This window comes from Scyliorhinus torazame, chromosome 14, assembly GCF_047496885.1.
Source record: "Scyliorhinus torazame isolate Kashiwa2021f chromosome 14, sScyTor2.1, whole genome shotgun sequence".
NCBI lineage: Eukaryota > Metazoa > Chordata > Chondrichthyes > Carcharhiniformes > Scyliorhinidae > Scyliorhinus > Scyliorhinus torazame.
In genome coordinates, this window is record NC_092720.1 from 59181825 (window position 1) to 59198071 (window position 16247).

Here is a 16247-nt window from a genome sequence, read left to right on the forward strand (position 1 = left end):
AGAGATTACTCATATTAGACCTGTTTTCGCTAGAATTGAGAAGGTTAATGGGTGGGCTGATCAAAGTATTCAAGATATTGGTGGGCTGATCAAAGGATTCACGATATTAATAAGGAAAGACAGGGTAGAAAAAGATAAACTATTTCCACTGGTTGGAGATTCTAAAACTAGGGGCTTAGTCTAAAAATTAGAGCTAAACCATTTAGGAGAGATGTTAGGAAGCACTTCTTCACTCAAAGGGCAGTGGGGGTTTGGAATTCTCTCCCACAAACAGCAGTTGAAGCTAGATCAGTTGTTAATTTAAAATCTGAGATTGATAGATTTTTGTTAAGCAAAGATATGAAGGAATACGGGCCATGTGGTGAGGTCACGGTTTAGCCAAGATCTTATTGAATGACGGGACATTCAGGAGGGGCTGAATGGCCTCCTCCTGTTCCTATGTTCCTCGGATTCGAATGATAGAAAGAACAAAAGGCAGCATGGCAGCACAGTGGTTAGCACTGATGCTTCACAGATGCAAGGTCCCAAGTCCGATTCCCGGCTTGAGTCACTCTCTGTGTGGAGTCTGCACGTTCTCCCTGTGTTTGCATGGGTTTCCTCCGGGTGCTCCGGTTTCCTCCCACAAGTCCCGAAAGTCATGCTGTTAGGTAATTTGGACATTCTGAATTCTCCCTCCATGTACCCGAACAGGCGCCAGAATAGAACATAGAACATAGAAAATACAGCACAGAACAGGCCCTTCGGCCCACGATGTTGTGCCGAACCTTTGTCCTAGATTAATCATAGATTATCATTGAATTTACAGTGCAGAAGGAGGCCATTCGGCCCCCCCGAGTCTGCACCGGCTCTTGGAAAGAGCACCCTACCCAAACTCAACATCTCCACCCAACACCAAGGGCAATTTTGGACACTAAGGGCAATTTATCATGGCCAATCCACCTCCCCTGCACATCTTTGGACTGTGGGAGGAAACCGGAGCACCCGGAGGAAACCCACGCAGACACGGGGAGGACGTGCAGACTCCGCACAGACAGTGACCCAAGCCGGAATCGAACCTGGGACCCTGGAGCTGTGAAGCAATTGTGCTATCCACAATGCTACCGTGCTGCCCTTAAGAACAAATAAATCTACACTATATCATTTTACCGTAATCCATGTACCTATCCAATAGCTGCTTGAAGGTCCCTAATGTTTCCGACTCAACTACTTCCACAGGCAGTGCATTCCATGCCCCCACTACTCTCTGGGTAAAGAACCTACCTCTGATATCCCTCCTATATCTTCCACCTTTCACCTTAAATTTATGTCCCCTTGTAATGGTTTGTTCCACCCGGGGAAAAAGTCTCTGACTGTCTACTCTATCTATTCCCCTGATCATCTTATAAACCTCTATCAAGTCGCCACTCATCCTTCTCCGCTCTAATGAGAAAAGGCCTAGCACCCTCAACCTTTCCTCGTAAGACCTACTCTACATTCCAGGTAACATCCTGGTAAATCTTCTTTGCACCTTTTCCAAAGCTTCCACATCCTTCCTAAAATGAGGTGACCAGAACTGTACACAGTACTCCAAATGTGGCCTTCCCAAAGTTTTGTACAGCGGCATCATCACCTCACGGCTCTTAAATTCAATCCCTCTGTTAATGAACGCGAGCACACCATAGGCCTTCTTCACAGCTCTATCCACTTGAGTGGCAACTTTCAAAGATGTATGAACATAGACCCCAAGATCTCTCTGCTCCTCCACATTGCCAAGAACTCTACCGTTAACCCTGTATTCCGCATTCATATTTGTCCTTCCAAAATGGACAACCTCACACTTTTCAGGGTTAAACTCCATCTGCCACTTCTCAGCCCAGCTCTGCATCCTATCTATGTCTCTTTGCAGCCGACAACAGCCCTCCCTACTATCCACAACTCCACCAATCTTCGTATCGTCTGCAAATTTACTGACCCACCCTTCAACTCCCTCATCCAAGTCATTAATGAAAATCACAAACAGCAGAGGACCCAGAACTGATCCCTGCGGTACGCCACTGGTAACTGGGATCCAGGCTGAATATTTGCCATCCACCACCACTCTCTGACTTCTATCGGTTAGCCAGTTCGTTATCCAACTGGCCAAATTTCCCACTATCCCATGCCTCCTTACTTCCCGCAGAAGCCTACCATGGGGAACCTTATCAAATGCCTTACTAAAATCCATGTACACTACATCCACTGCTTTACACCTTCATCCACATGCTTGGTCACCTCCTCAAAGAATTCAATAAGATTTGTAAGGCAAGACCTACCCCTCACAAATCCGTGCTGACTATCCCTAATCAAGCAGTGTCTTTCCAGATGCTCAGAAATCCTATCCTTCAGTACCCTTTCCATTACTTTGCCTACCACCGAAGTAAGACTAACTGGCCTGTAATTCCCAGGGTTATCCCTAGTCCCTTTTTTGAACAGGGGCACGACATTCGCCACTCTCCAATCCCCTGGTATCACCCCTGTTGACAGTGAGGACGAAAAGATCATTGCCAACGGCTCTGCAATTTCATCTCTTGCTTCCCATAGAATCCTTGGATATATCCCGTCAGGCCCGGGGGACTTGTCTATCCTCAAGTTTTTCAAAATGCCCAACACATCTTCCTTCCTAACAAGTATTTCCTCGAGCTCACCAGTCTGTTTCACACTGTCCTCTCCAACAATATCGCCCCTCGCATTTGTAAATACAGAAGAAAAGTACTCGTTCAAGACCTCTATCTCTTCAGACTCAATACACAATCTCCCGCTACTGTCCTTGTTCGGACCTACCCTCGCTCTAGTCATTCTCATATTTCTCACATATGTGTAAAAGGCCTTGGGGTTTTCCTTGATCCTACCCGCCAAAGATTGTTCATGCCCTCTCTTAGCTCTCCTAATCCCTTTCTTCCATTCCCTCCTGGCTATCTTGTATCCCTCCAATGCCCTGTCTGAACCTTGTTTCCTCAGTCTTACATAAGTCTCCTTTTTCCTCTTAACAAGACATTCAACCTCTCTTGTCAACCATGGTTCCCTCACTCGACCATCTCTTCCCTGCCTGACAGGGACATACATATCAAGGACACGTAGTACCTGTTCCTTGAACAAGTTCCACATTTCACTTGTGTCCTTCCCTGACAGCCTATGTTCCCAACTTATGCACTTCAATTCTTGTCTGACAACATCGTATTTACCCTTCCCGCAATTGTAAACCTTGCCCTGTTGCACGCACCTATCCCTCTCCATTACTAAAGTGAAAGTCACAGAATTGTGGTCACTATCTCCAAAATGCTCCCCCACTAACAAATCTATCACTTGCCCTGGTTCATTACCAAGTACTAAATCCAATATTGCCCCTCCTCTGGTCGGACAATCTACTCACTGTGTTAGAAAAACCTCCTGGACACACTGCACAAACACCACCCCATCCAAACTATTTGATCTAAAGAGTTTCCACTCAATATTTGGGAAGTTAAAGTCACCCATGACTACTACCCTGTGACTTCTGCACCTTTCCAAAATCTGTTTGCCAATCTGTTCCTCCACATCTCTGCTACTATTGGGGGGGCCTATAGAAAACTCCTAACAAGGTGACTGCTCCTTTCCTACTTCTGACTTCAGCCCATACTGCCTCATTAGGGTGATACTCCTCGAACTACCTTTCTGCAGCTGTTATACTATCTCTAATTAACAATGCCACCCCCCCCCCCACCTCTTTTACCACCCTCCCTAATCTTATTGAAACATCTATAACCAGGAACCTCCAACAACCATTTCTGCCCCTCTTCTATCCAAGTTTCCGTGATGGCCACCACATCGTAGTCCCAAGTACCGATCCATGCCTTCAGTTCACCCACCTTATTCCTGATGCTTCTTGCGTTGAAGTATACACACTTCAACCCATCTCCGTGCCTGCAAGTACTCTCCTTTGTCAGGGTTCCCTTCCCCACTGCCTCATTACACGCTTTGGCGTCCTGAATATCGGCTACCTTAGTTGCTCGACTACAAATCCGGTTCCCATTCCCCTGCCAAATTAGTTTAAACCCTCCCGAAGAGTACTAGAAAACCTCCCTCCCAGGATATTGGTGCCCCTCTGGTTCAGGTGCAACCCGTCCTGTTTGTACAGGTCCCACCTTCCCCAGAATGCGCTCCAATTATCCAAATACCTGAAGCCCTCCCTCCTACACCATTCCTGCAGCCACGTGTTCAACTGCACTCTCTCCCTATTCCTAGCCTCGCTATCACGTGGCACCGGCAACAAACCAGAGATGACAACTCTGTCTGTCCTGGCTTTTAACTTCCAGCCTAACTCCCTAAACTTGTTTATTACCTCCACACCCCTTTTCCTACCTATGTCGTTGGTACCAATGTGCACCACGACTTCTGGCTGCTCACCCTCCCCCTTAAGGATCCTGAAGACACGATCCGAGACATCCCTGGCCCTGGCACCCGGGAGGCAACATACCTTCCAGGAGTCTCGCTCGCGACCACAGAATCTCCTATCTATTCCCCTAACCATTGAATCTCCTACAACTATTGCTTTTCTATTCTCCCCCCTTCCCTTCTGAGCCCCAGAGCCAGGCTCAGTGCCAGAGACCTGGCCGCTAGGGCCTTCCCCCTGTAGGTCATCCCCCCCAACACAGGGAGATGACCTACCGGGGGAATGTGACGACACAGGGGATTTTCACCGTAACTTCGTTGCAGTGTTAATGTAAACCTACTTGTGACAATAAAGATTATTTATTTATTTTATTTAAGCATATTCGCTGATTTTCTTATTTTATAAAATTGTACCAAAAGTTGCATGGGTTCCAGTGAACGGGGCTCAGGGCTTGCATTATGTGTGGAACCCTGTGTTCCTGGTGCAAGAGGAGCGATGGTGCTCATTATTATTCTGTACATTCACTCATATTGCACCAAAAATAGCATCAGTATCACACCAGGATCAACAAACCCTTAATAACCTGGCCTGTACAGCGTTTATCAAGGTACACTTTATCCATTCAAAGACAGCTGCATCATGTTACACCATACACAAAAATAAAGAAAGATTACAACCACTGATTGACAAAGCATTGAGGGGTTAACCTTGCATTTATTCTTCATTCTCAGTGCTCTACAATATAAGTTGTCGTTTCCAAGAGGCAGAATACTGATTTTTGACTGTATATCACCGAACAGCTAGTATTTGAAACCATTCAGTACTCAAAAGAGCAGGAATGTAGCAGTAAAAGGTCAGTGTTCTTTCCTTGCATACACATGCACTAGACAGGCAGTTAGTACAATCCTCAACATTGGCTCTGGATCCAATAATGTCTCATGGCATCAGATCAAACATGGGATTGGGATGTATAGGTTATTAGTGATTATGTACAGGCTGATGGTGGATTCCTGATTCTTGTTCTTTTATGCTTTGTATTTAAATGCTGGGGCTGTTTGGGGGTGGGTGGGATAAAGGAATTGTTGGCCAGGGGATTGACATTGTATTTGTTATTGTGATAATTTGTTGGTGGGTGTAAATTTGCTGAAAATGTGAAAAAGGAGGAGAATAAAAATATTTTTTTTAAAACAAGAGCAGATCACTGACTGGGAATTCTGCAGCGGGTCATTCATCTCCTGACTCCCAAAGCCCATTCACCAACTGCAAGACAAAACTTAGGAGAGTGTGATGCAATACTTTCCACTTGTCTGGATGTTTGCAGCTCCTAAGCACTCAGGGTGGCAAGATAGCACAGTGGTTGGCACTGTTGGTTCACAGCACTAGGGACCCGGATTTGATTCCCGACTTGGGCCACTGTCTGTGTGGAGGCTGCACGTTCTCCCCGTGTCTGCGTGGGTTTCCTCCGGGTGCTGCAGTTGACTCCCACATGTCCCAAAAGATGTGCTTGTTAGGAGAATTGGACATCTTGAATTCTCCCTTGGTGTACCCGAACAGGTGCTGGAATGTGGCGACGAGGGTAACAGTAACTTCATTGCAGCGTTAATGTAAGCCTACTTGTGACACTAATAAAAGATCATTATTATTATAGAAGTTCAACACAATCTAGGACAAAGCAGTCCACTTGATCAGCACCTCATTCACCACCTTAAACATTTACAACCCACCACCACTGACGCATCATCTTCAAGTTGCATCAACAACTCACCAAGGGTCCTTCAACAGCCCCTACTATAGCCTATGTCATCTAGAAGAACAACGGCAGTTGATGCTTGGGAATACCACGATCTGTCAAGTTACAGACCATCCGGGCCTGGTGTGTTCTTGTTTTTTGGTAAGTGAGTCAACAAGTTTTGTATATTTATTAGTTTTAAGTTGTTACACAACCAAAACAGTTATCACCTAAGTGAAAAGGGCGTTTACAAATACATGAAGATTCCACTATTCCTCATCCTTTCCTTCTGAATTTCTTTCTGTGCATTTTAATCAATATCCAGTCCCTCATCAATACACATATTTGGCTGGTAACAAACAAATGTTTTGGTGGTGTCAGTCTCAACTGGGCTTGCTGAATCAGAGTGGCCAATGGTGATATTCACTTCTTTAATATTTTACTTGCAGCCTTGGTCGTTTTGACAGCAGATTCCTTCTTGGTAACACCTTTGATCACACCTACAGCCACAGTTTGTCTCATGTCATGGACAGCGAAATGACCATGAGGTGGGTATTCAGAGAAGCTCTCCACACACATGGGCTTGGATGGGGTCACATCTACGATAGCTTCATCTCCAGACTTAACAAATTTTGGACTATCTTCCAACTTCTTGCCAGAACACGATCAATCTTCTCCTTTAAGTGACTAAACTTACATGCAATGTGGGCAGTATGGCAATCAAGTACTGGGGAATAGCCAGCAGCAATTTGTCCATGGTGGTTCAGGATAATAACCTGTGCAACAAAGGAAGACGCTTCCATTGGTGGATCTACTTTGCTGTCACCGGTAACATTACCCCGACGGATATCTTTAACAGAAACATTCTTCACATTGATACCAACATGGTCACCAGGTAAGGCTTCCGAAAGGGCCTCATGATGCATTTCCACAGATTTCACTTCAGTGACAAGATTGGCAGGAAAAAAGTGCCCCAACATACCAGGTTTCATAATACTGGTCTCAACACGACCCACTGGTACTGTAGCAATACCACCAATCTTGTAGACATCCTGCAAGGGGAGACAAAGTGGTTTGATTACAAGTCGTTCCGGAGGTAGAATGTTATCAAGGGCCGCCAAAAGAGTGTGTCCAGTGGCCTTGCCCTCTTTCCTAGTAATCTCCCAACCTTTGAACCAGGCCATATTTGCACTGGTTTCCAGCATATTGTCACCATTCCAACCAGAGATGGGGACAAAAGCTATAGTATTTGGATTATGGCCTATCTTCTTGATGTATGTGGTGATTTCCTTTGTGATTTCCTCTTATCGTTTTGCGCTGTATGGTGGCTCAGTAGAGTCCATCTTGTTGATACCAATAATGAGCTGCTTCACACCCAGGGTGCAGGCCAAAAGGGCATGTTGTCTAGTTTGTCCATTCTTTGATATACCAGCTTCAAACTCACCCACACCAGCAGCAACAATCAGCACAGCACAGTCAGCCTGTGATGTCCCAGTAATCATATTCTTGATAAAGTCCCTGTGTCCAGGGGCATCAATGATGGTGATGTAGTACTTTGAAGTTTCAAATTTCCAGAGGGAGATGTCTATGGTAATACCACGTTCACGTTCACCCTTCAGCTTATCCAAGACCCAGGCATATTTGAAGGATCCTATGCCCATCTCTGCTGCTTCCTTTTCAAATTTCTCAATGGTTCTCTTATCAATTCCACTACATTTGTAAATGAGATGGCCAGTGGTTGTAGATTTACCAGAGTCGACATGTCCAATGACAACAATGTTGATGTGCACCTTTTCCTTGCCCCTTTTCAAGTCGGCATGAATTCGTTCAGCGATGGAGCTGCAAACCTCCCTTTGGTTGACTCGGTGACTAAAGGGCAGGGCGTGTTCTTTCACTGTAGCTGCATCAAAAACCCTGAAATTCTGGCATTAACACTGATGACGGGCAAAATCTAACGGCCGTGCCATGCCCAACTCACCCACAATGGGCGGGAACCAAATCTGCATATTAAAGTGTGCAGTACATTGCGCTCCCGAAAGAGTTTGGCGCCTTCTCGGGCTACAAACTCAACATGAGCAAAAGCGAGATCTTCCCGGTACACCCACAAGTAGGTGGGGCAGCACTAACGGGACTGCCATTTAAACAAGCCCAACACAAATTCCGCTACCTGGGGATCCAAATAGCCCATGACTGGAAAGGGATACACAAATGGAACCTCACCAGTCTGACAGAGGAAGTAAAAAAGGACGTGCAAAGATGGAACACACTCCCACCCTCCCTCGCGGGGGGAGTCCCGACGATCAAAATGAACGTGCTGCCCAGGTACCTCTTCGTATTCAGATCCATCCCGATCTACATCCCCAAGGCCTTTTTCAAAGCATTAGACAAACTAATCATGGCGTTCGTATGGGGGGGGGAAGAATGCTAGGATGCCAAAGAACGTCTTACAAAAATCAAAATCATGGGAGGGTTAGCCCTCCCAAACCTACAATTCTACCACTGGGCAGCGACGGCCGAGCGAATAAGGGGATGGATCAAGGAGCCAGAAGCCAAGTGGGTGCGCGCGGAAGAGGCCTCCTGTAAGGGGACCTCCCTCCGGGCCCTCGCCATGGCGGCACTCCCATCCCCACCCAAAAAACACTCCAGCAGCCTGGTGGTGATAGCCACCCTCCAGTCCTGGAACCAACTATAGCAGCAAATTGGCCTGACCAAAATGTCAGACAAAGCTCCCATCTGCAACAACCATAGATTCACACCAGCACTGACTGACGCCACCTTCAATAGGTGGAGGCAGGACGGGGGGTCACTGACAGTCAAGGACCTATACACCGACGGCAGGGTCGCAATACTGGACGGACTGACAGAGAAATTCCAGCTAGCCAGGGGGAACGAGCTAAGGTACCTGCAGCTCAAAAGCTTCCTACGAAAGGAGACAAGGACTTCCCCACAACCGCCACGACAGACATTACTGGAAGAGTTACTGGACGCAAGCATATTAGGGAATGGAAACTGTAGCGACATGTACGACCGACTGGTAGAAGAGGCCGACACCATATTGGACGCAACAAGAATGAAATGGGAGGAGGACCTGGGGATCGAGATAGGGTGGGGACTCTGGAGCGAAGCACTGCAGAGGGTCAACTCCACCTCCACCTGCGCAAGGCTCAGCCTGACGCAACTAAAAGTGGTACACAGAGCCCACTTAACAAGAACTCATATGAGTAGGTTCTTCTCGGAGGTGGAGGATAGATGTGAACGGTGCCAAGGAGGCCCGGCCAACCACGCCCACATGTTCTGGTCCTGCCCCAGACTTGCGGGGAACTGGACTGCCTTCTTCGAGGCAATGTCCAAGGTGGTGGGGGTGAGGGTGGAGCCATGCCCGAAAGTGGCGGTCTTCGGGGTTTCAGACCAGCCAGATCTATTCCTGGCTCCCTTGCCTCCCTGATGGCCCACCGTAGAATCCTGTTCGGCTGGCGGTCAGCAGCACCACCCAAAGCTGCAGACTCGCTGTCCGACCTCTCGGAATCGCTCCAAATGGAGAAAATCAAATTCGCCATCCGAGGGTCAGACGACAGCTTCCACAGAACGTGGGAGACATTCACCCAATTGTTCTGGGATTTGTTTGTGGCCAACAAACAAGCAGAAGAGTAGCCAGGAACCAGGGGAACGCAGCCAAAGCATGAGAGGGAGAGATAGACCGGGAAGGGGGGGGGGGGGGGGGGCAGCTAAATCTAAGAGGAAGGAAAGGCGAACGACAGGGGGGGGGGGAAAGAGGAGGGAAGAGACAGGGAACAATAGAGGAGAGCCAGGGAGATAGGTGTGGGGGAGAGGCAGGGAAACGTCAACTAACTTGACATCCACAGGAATAGAGAAAAAGGAGAATACAGGTGGAAGACGGGAGGGCCGGCTGAAGCGGAAGTTACCAAGGTATGAGATCTAACCACCGCGCCTCGACCCTGAGCGAGTGCCGGTTATCACTGGTCTTCACAAACATGGACCAAGCGTACTGGCACTTGGAGGGTCGGAGCAGTGTGGTAGCCTGGCATTCCTATATCACCTGGCCACCCTGGCACTGGCAGCTGGCAAGGGCACCTGGTGCTACTCTGGCACTGCAGCCTGGCAAGGGCACCTGGTGCTACCCTGGCACTGCAACGTGCCCAGGTAGCATTGCCAGACTGGAAGAAGCACTGCCAGCCTGCCACCCTGGCAGTGTCTAAGTGGTATTTTGCCCATGTCGTAGATTTCCTCCTCTTGTAGGGTGTGGGGGACACGATGACTCCTTTGTAGGCGAGTTGGGACATTGGGGGAGGGGTCCGGAGGCTGAGGTGGAGGGGTCTCGAGATTGGGCAGCATTTAAAAATGGCACCCGGATCTCTTCCCGGACTGGCGAGGGGAATTCCTCAGTGCAGGAAATGGGACTGAGTGCAGCCTCAGCAAGGCGTTCCATGCAGAGATCCCAAAATGAAGCAGAATCCCGTTCGATAGCGGTTTGTTCTTGGCACTGCTGGCACCGGGGAACATCTGGCTAAATGCGCTCGACACGGGACTCGGTTTCATTTCCGTGAAATCGTGGCGAGTGTCTGTACCACATGGATGGCAGCGATTTGAGAAGGTGGCTCATCACCACCTTCGAGGGCAATTTTGTATGGGCAATAAATGAGAGCCTTGCCAGCGATACCCACATCTCATAAATGAATGAAGGTTATTGGTCAATGCTGCTTATTGTCTTCATTAGTCAGTTTGTTAGCTGCAGAAGAATAATGCTGCAAGTATTTTAGAACTGGAAACATTGGACTATGTGGAGAGTACATTGGTCCTTAATATTGCTGTAATAACAACAGTCAGCCAAAGGGTGGCAAGATGTACACAGTCTTCAACAGAAGTGAGATGACAACTTATTTAACCCACAAATAAACGCACTAGTATATGGAATAGGGGAGTGTCAATTTAAAGTTTCTTCTTTAAATAGGCAATGTTCAAATGGTGCTGTATGGTTACATAAAGGGGAGGGTGAGCACTTTCATAGCAAAGCACTGTCAGCTTCAATTTTTTAAATGCTAAAAGACACTAGATAGAATGCTTGCGTATGAAAAACGGCATATGAAAAATGTTACAATGAATTCTTCACAATTGAAGCCGCAGAACCATTACAGATCCTGCTGAAACTGGCTTGTGCATCGATGACAGAAAAGAGAAGTCATTTTGAAAGCAAAACTCAAATTATTTAAACTTATACAGGACAACTTTATCAGACCCATCAAGGAACCAGCAACGTGGAACGACAAACACAAGGACTAGTGGAAGAAGAATGTTACTCTCACCTTCAAAGCAAAAAGGAATTTAAGAATGAGGGAGATATAGCCTAACACAAGTTTAATCTGCAGGATGCTGGTAACATTAATCTAATGATTGCTGAAGCTAGACCCAATACTTAATGTTACAACTATCTGCTGGAGCTTTTGGAAGTGACAACTGAAATCATTGATAAGAGCTATCCAATGCATAACTAATGATAACTAACTTGGTTTGCCAGAAAGCAATTAAATAATTTATAAACGCAAGGCATTTAATTGGATTTGAGTCCAATTGTAAACAAGTTATTGTCAATTTGTATTATCTGCTAAGTTTCATTTTGGAACAAGGGTATGAATTTTTCCTCGACCCTTTCAATATTTTAACTACATCATGCTCATCACCTGGGCACAGAGGTGTAGGGAGTGTGTATGGGTGTGCATGCGTATGCTCCCTTGTAAATATAGACAATACCCATGGACGACACTGTGGCCCAACTTCCAAAAGATCAGGGGCGGGATTCTCTGACCCTCCGTGCCGGAATCGTGCCCAGTACGGGGGCGGAGAATAGCCATTCGCACCGGAAATCTGGCACGACGGCGCTTCTGCACAGTCGACACAGTCGGGGGCCGTTTGAAGAGGCCCCGCAGCCGTTCTCCGCGGTCGACTGGCCGAGTTCCCGCCGGCGTGGTTCACATCCGATACCACCCGGCGGGTGCTGGGTCCCGTGGCCAGCGGTCCTGGTGGGGGGCAGGGGGAATCTAACTCCGGGGGGGCCTCAGAGGCGGCCAGTCCCGCCATCGGGGCCACCGATCGGCAGGCCATCGTGATCTGGGGGAGACCTACATTACTCCGTGCGGACCCACTGTGTGGGTCCGCCCTGTCGGCGGCGCCCGTGCCAAAGTGGGCCATCGCGCACATGCGCGGACCCGCTTGCGGCTGCCAAGCACATGCGCAGCCACGCGGTCTGGACAGCAGGGCCCCGCCGGCAGCCAGAGCTGCAGGACGCACGCTGGAGCCCAGCTAGCCCCCTGGAAAAAAGGTAATCACCTCGGAATTTCAAGGAAAAAGTCCGGAGTGATTCTCGCCCGTTTTCCGGCGGGCGTGGAAAACTTAGTCCCCAAACGGGAGAATCCCGCCCCAGGTCTGCTAGCCAAAGGAAAGCAATTCTTAATTTGGGAAATGCTTTAATGTTAATATACCGTATCAAAAACAGTCGTTCTTAAGAATCTAGATACTGTTCACTGGTTCATTAAACTCCTCCAGAGTAGGAGGAAAGAAATCTAATGAACTTGCAAGTACCCTATATTTTCTAACCTACACTTGGGAATAACAAAAACATTTTATGATTTGGATAATGTGAGCATCAAAGAACAGAGCAGAACCAGCTATTCAACAAAGCATGGTCATTTATTATCCGCTTTTATTGAGAAGCTAGTTTTCAGGTTTACAAGTCTTCTAATGCATACGGTCAGTCCATAAGAGGGTCATTCAGGAGACAGGTAACAGCAGGGAAGAGGCTGTTTTTGAATCCATTAGACCATAAGACTAAGATATAGGAGCAGAAATTAGGCCACTCGGCCCATCGAGTCTGCTCCGCCATTCAATCATGGCTGTTATTTTCTCATCCCCATTCTCCTGCCTTCTCCCCATAACCCCAGATATCCTGTTAGTGCGTGTCCTCAGGATTTTGTATCTCCTGCCTGATGGAAGAGGTTGGAACAGAGAATAACCCTGGTGGAAGGGTCTTTGATTATGCAGCCTGCTTTCCTAAGGCAGCGGGAGGTATAGAAGAGTCAATGGATGGGAAGGGGTTTTGCGTGATGGACCAAGTTGTTTTCACGACTCTCTGCAGTTTCTTACGGTCTTGGGCTGAGCAGTTGCCATACCAAGCTGTGATACAGCCAGATAGGATGCTTTCTATGTGTCATGATATTCAGGTAAACATCATAGCACATACATACATACATACTGATGGACAGATCAACGGACCAATCAACACACACACAACACGACAGCCAATCACAGGCAAGAGCATACACAGTACAAAACAGGGAACACAACACTTCCTGGGCACTCGAGCAGGAGACAGCTCAGGGCACAGAGCTCATGACAAGTCACTCAGACATCCACCATGTGCTGAATACAACAGTTTACCACTGTAAATAGATGTTTGAAATAAAACTGCGTTGTACCATTCGCAACCGTGTTGGTTCGTCTGTGTAGCAGAGTACCCAACACTTCACTATGGTGCATCTGTAAAAATTGGTAAGAGTCAATTTGGACATGCCGAATTTCCTTAGTTTCCTGAGCAAATATGGGCATGGTTTTGCTTTCTTGGTCATAGCGTCGACGTGAGTGGACCAGGACAGATTGGTGGTGATGTGCACACCTAGGAATTTGAAGCTGTCAACCATCTCCACCTCACCACCATTGATACAGGCAGGGGTGTGTACGATACATCGCTCCCTGAAGTAAATGGCCAGCTCCTTAGTTTTGCTCACTTTGAGGGAGAGATTGTTGTTGCTACACCATACCACTAGTTTCTCTATCTCCCTCGGACGCATTGTTGTTCGAGACCCGACCCACAACGGTCGTGTCGTCAGCAAACATGTAGATAGATTTGGAGAGAAATTTTGCCACACAGACATGTGTATACACGGAGTACAGTAGGGGGCTAAATACGCAGCCTTGTCGGGCCCTGGTGTTGAGGACTATTGTGGAGAAGGTGTTGTTGTTTATCCTTACTGATTGTGATCTATGGGTCAGGAAGTCAAGGATTCAGTTGCAGAGAAAGGAGCCAAGTCCTAGGTTTTGGAGTTTGGATAGGAGCTTGGCTGGGATTATGATGTTGAACACGAAGCTGTAGTCAATGAATAGAAGTCATTGACTTCTATTATAGAAATAGGAGTCCTTGTTGTCGAGATGTGCCAGGGATGAGTGTAGTGCCAGGGAGATGGCGTCTGCTGTGGACTGGCTGAGGCGGTATTAGAATTGCAGTGGATCAAGGCATTCTGGGTGTATGAGTTGATGTGTTTCATTACCAACCTCTCGAAGAACTTCAGAATGATAGATGTCAAGACCACCGGAGAGATCCACTTGGGACCAACAATGTTTCAATTAAAGCAGATAAAAGTTTAAGATTCAAGATGCCTAAGAACATAAGAACATAAGAACTAGGAGCAGGAGTAGGCCATCTGGTCCCTCGAGCCTGCTCCGCCATTCAATGAGATCATGGCTGATCTTTTGTGGACTCAGCTCCATTCTCCGGCCCGAACACCTTAACCCTTAATCCCTTTATTCTTCAAAAAATTATCTATCTTTATCTTAAAAACATTTAATGAAGGAGCCTCAACTGCTTCACTGGGCAAGGAATTCCATAGATTCACAACTCTTTGGATGAAGAAGTTCCTCCTAAACTCAGTCCTAAATCTACTTCCCCTTATTTTGAGGCTATGCCCCCTCGTTCTGCTTTCACCCGCCAGTGGAAACAACCTGCCCGCATCTATCCTATCTATTCTCTTCATAATCTCATATGTTTCCCCCTCATCCTTCTAAATTCCAACGAGTACAATCCCAGTCTACTCAACCTCTCCTCGTAATCCAACCCCTTCAGCTCTGGAATTAACCTAGTGAATCTCCTCTGCACACCCTCCAGTGCCAGTACGTCCTTTCTCAAGTAAGGAGACCAAAACTGAACACAATACTCCAGGTGTGGCCTCACTAACACCTTATACAATTGCAGCAGAACCTCCCTAGTCTTAAACTCCATCCCTGTAGCAATGAAGGACAAAATTCCATTTGCCTTCTTAATCACCTGTTGCACCTGTAAACCAACTTTTTGCGACTCATGCACGAGCACACCCAGGTCTCTCTGCACAGCAGCATGTTTTAATATTTTATCATTTAAATAATAATCCCTTTTGCTGTTATTCCTACCAAAATGGATAACCTCACATTTGTCAACATTGTATTCCATCTGCCAGACCCTATCCAAATCCCTCTGCAGACTTCCAGTATCCTCTGCACTTTTTGCTTTACCACTCATCTTAGTGTCGTCTGCAAACTTGGACACATTGCCCTTGGTCCCCAACTCCAAATCATCGATGTAAATTGTGAACAATTGTGGGCCCAACACTGATCCCTGAGGGACACCACTAGCTACTGATTGCCAACCAGAGAAACACCCATTAATCCCCACTCTTTGCTTTCTATTAATTAACCAATCCTCTATCCATGCTACTACTTTCCCCTTAATGCCATGCATCTTTATCTTATGCAGCAACCTTTTGTGCGGCACCTTGTCAAAGGCTTTCTGGAAATTCAGATATACCACATCCATTGGCTCCCCGTTATCTACCGCACTGGTAATGTCCTCAAAAGATTCCACTAAATTAGTTAGGCACGACCTGCCCTTTATGAACCCAAGCTGCGTCTGCCCAATGGGACAATTTCCATCCAGATGCCTCGCTATTTCTTCCTTGATGATAGATTCCAGCATCTTCCCTACTACCGAAGTTAAGCTAACTGGCCTATAATTACCCGCTTTCTGCCTACCTCCTTTTTAAAATAGTGGTGTCACGTTTGCTAATTTCCAATCCGCCGGGACCACCCCAGAGTCTAGGGAATTTTGGTAAATTATCACTAGTGCATTTGCAATTTCCCTAGCCATCTCTTTTAGCACACTGGGATGCATTCCATCAGGTCCAGGAGACTTGTCTACCTTGAGCCCCATTAGCTTGCCCATCACTACCTCCTTGGTGATATCAATCCTCTCAAGGTCCTCACCTGTCATAGCCTCATTTCCATCAGTCACTGGCATGTTATTTGTGTCTTCCA

The 16247-nt window shown here is 47.1% G+C and overlaps 1 protein-coding gene and 1 pseudogene across 2 annotated transcripts in view; both read right to left on the reverse strand.

Annotated features, from left to right (window-relative positions):
• clcn2c (chloride channel 2c) overlaps positions 1–16247 on the reverse strand; it is an 870815-nt gene that overhangs the window by 687781 nt on the left and 166787 nt on the right. The gene's annotated exons all lie outside the window — the stretch shown is intronic.
• On the reverse strand, positions 6359–7926 carry LOC140389761 (elongation factor 1-alpha 1 pseudogene; annotated as a pseudogene).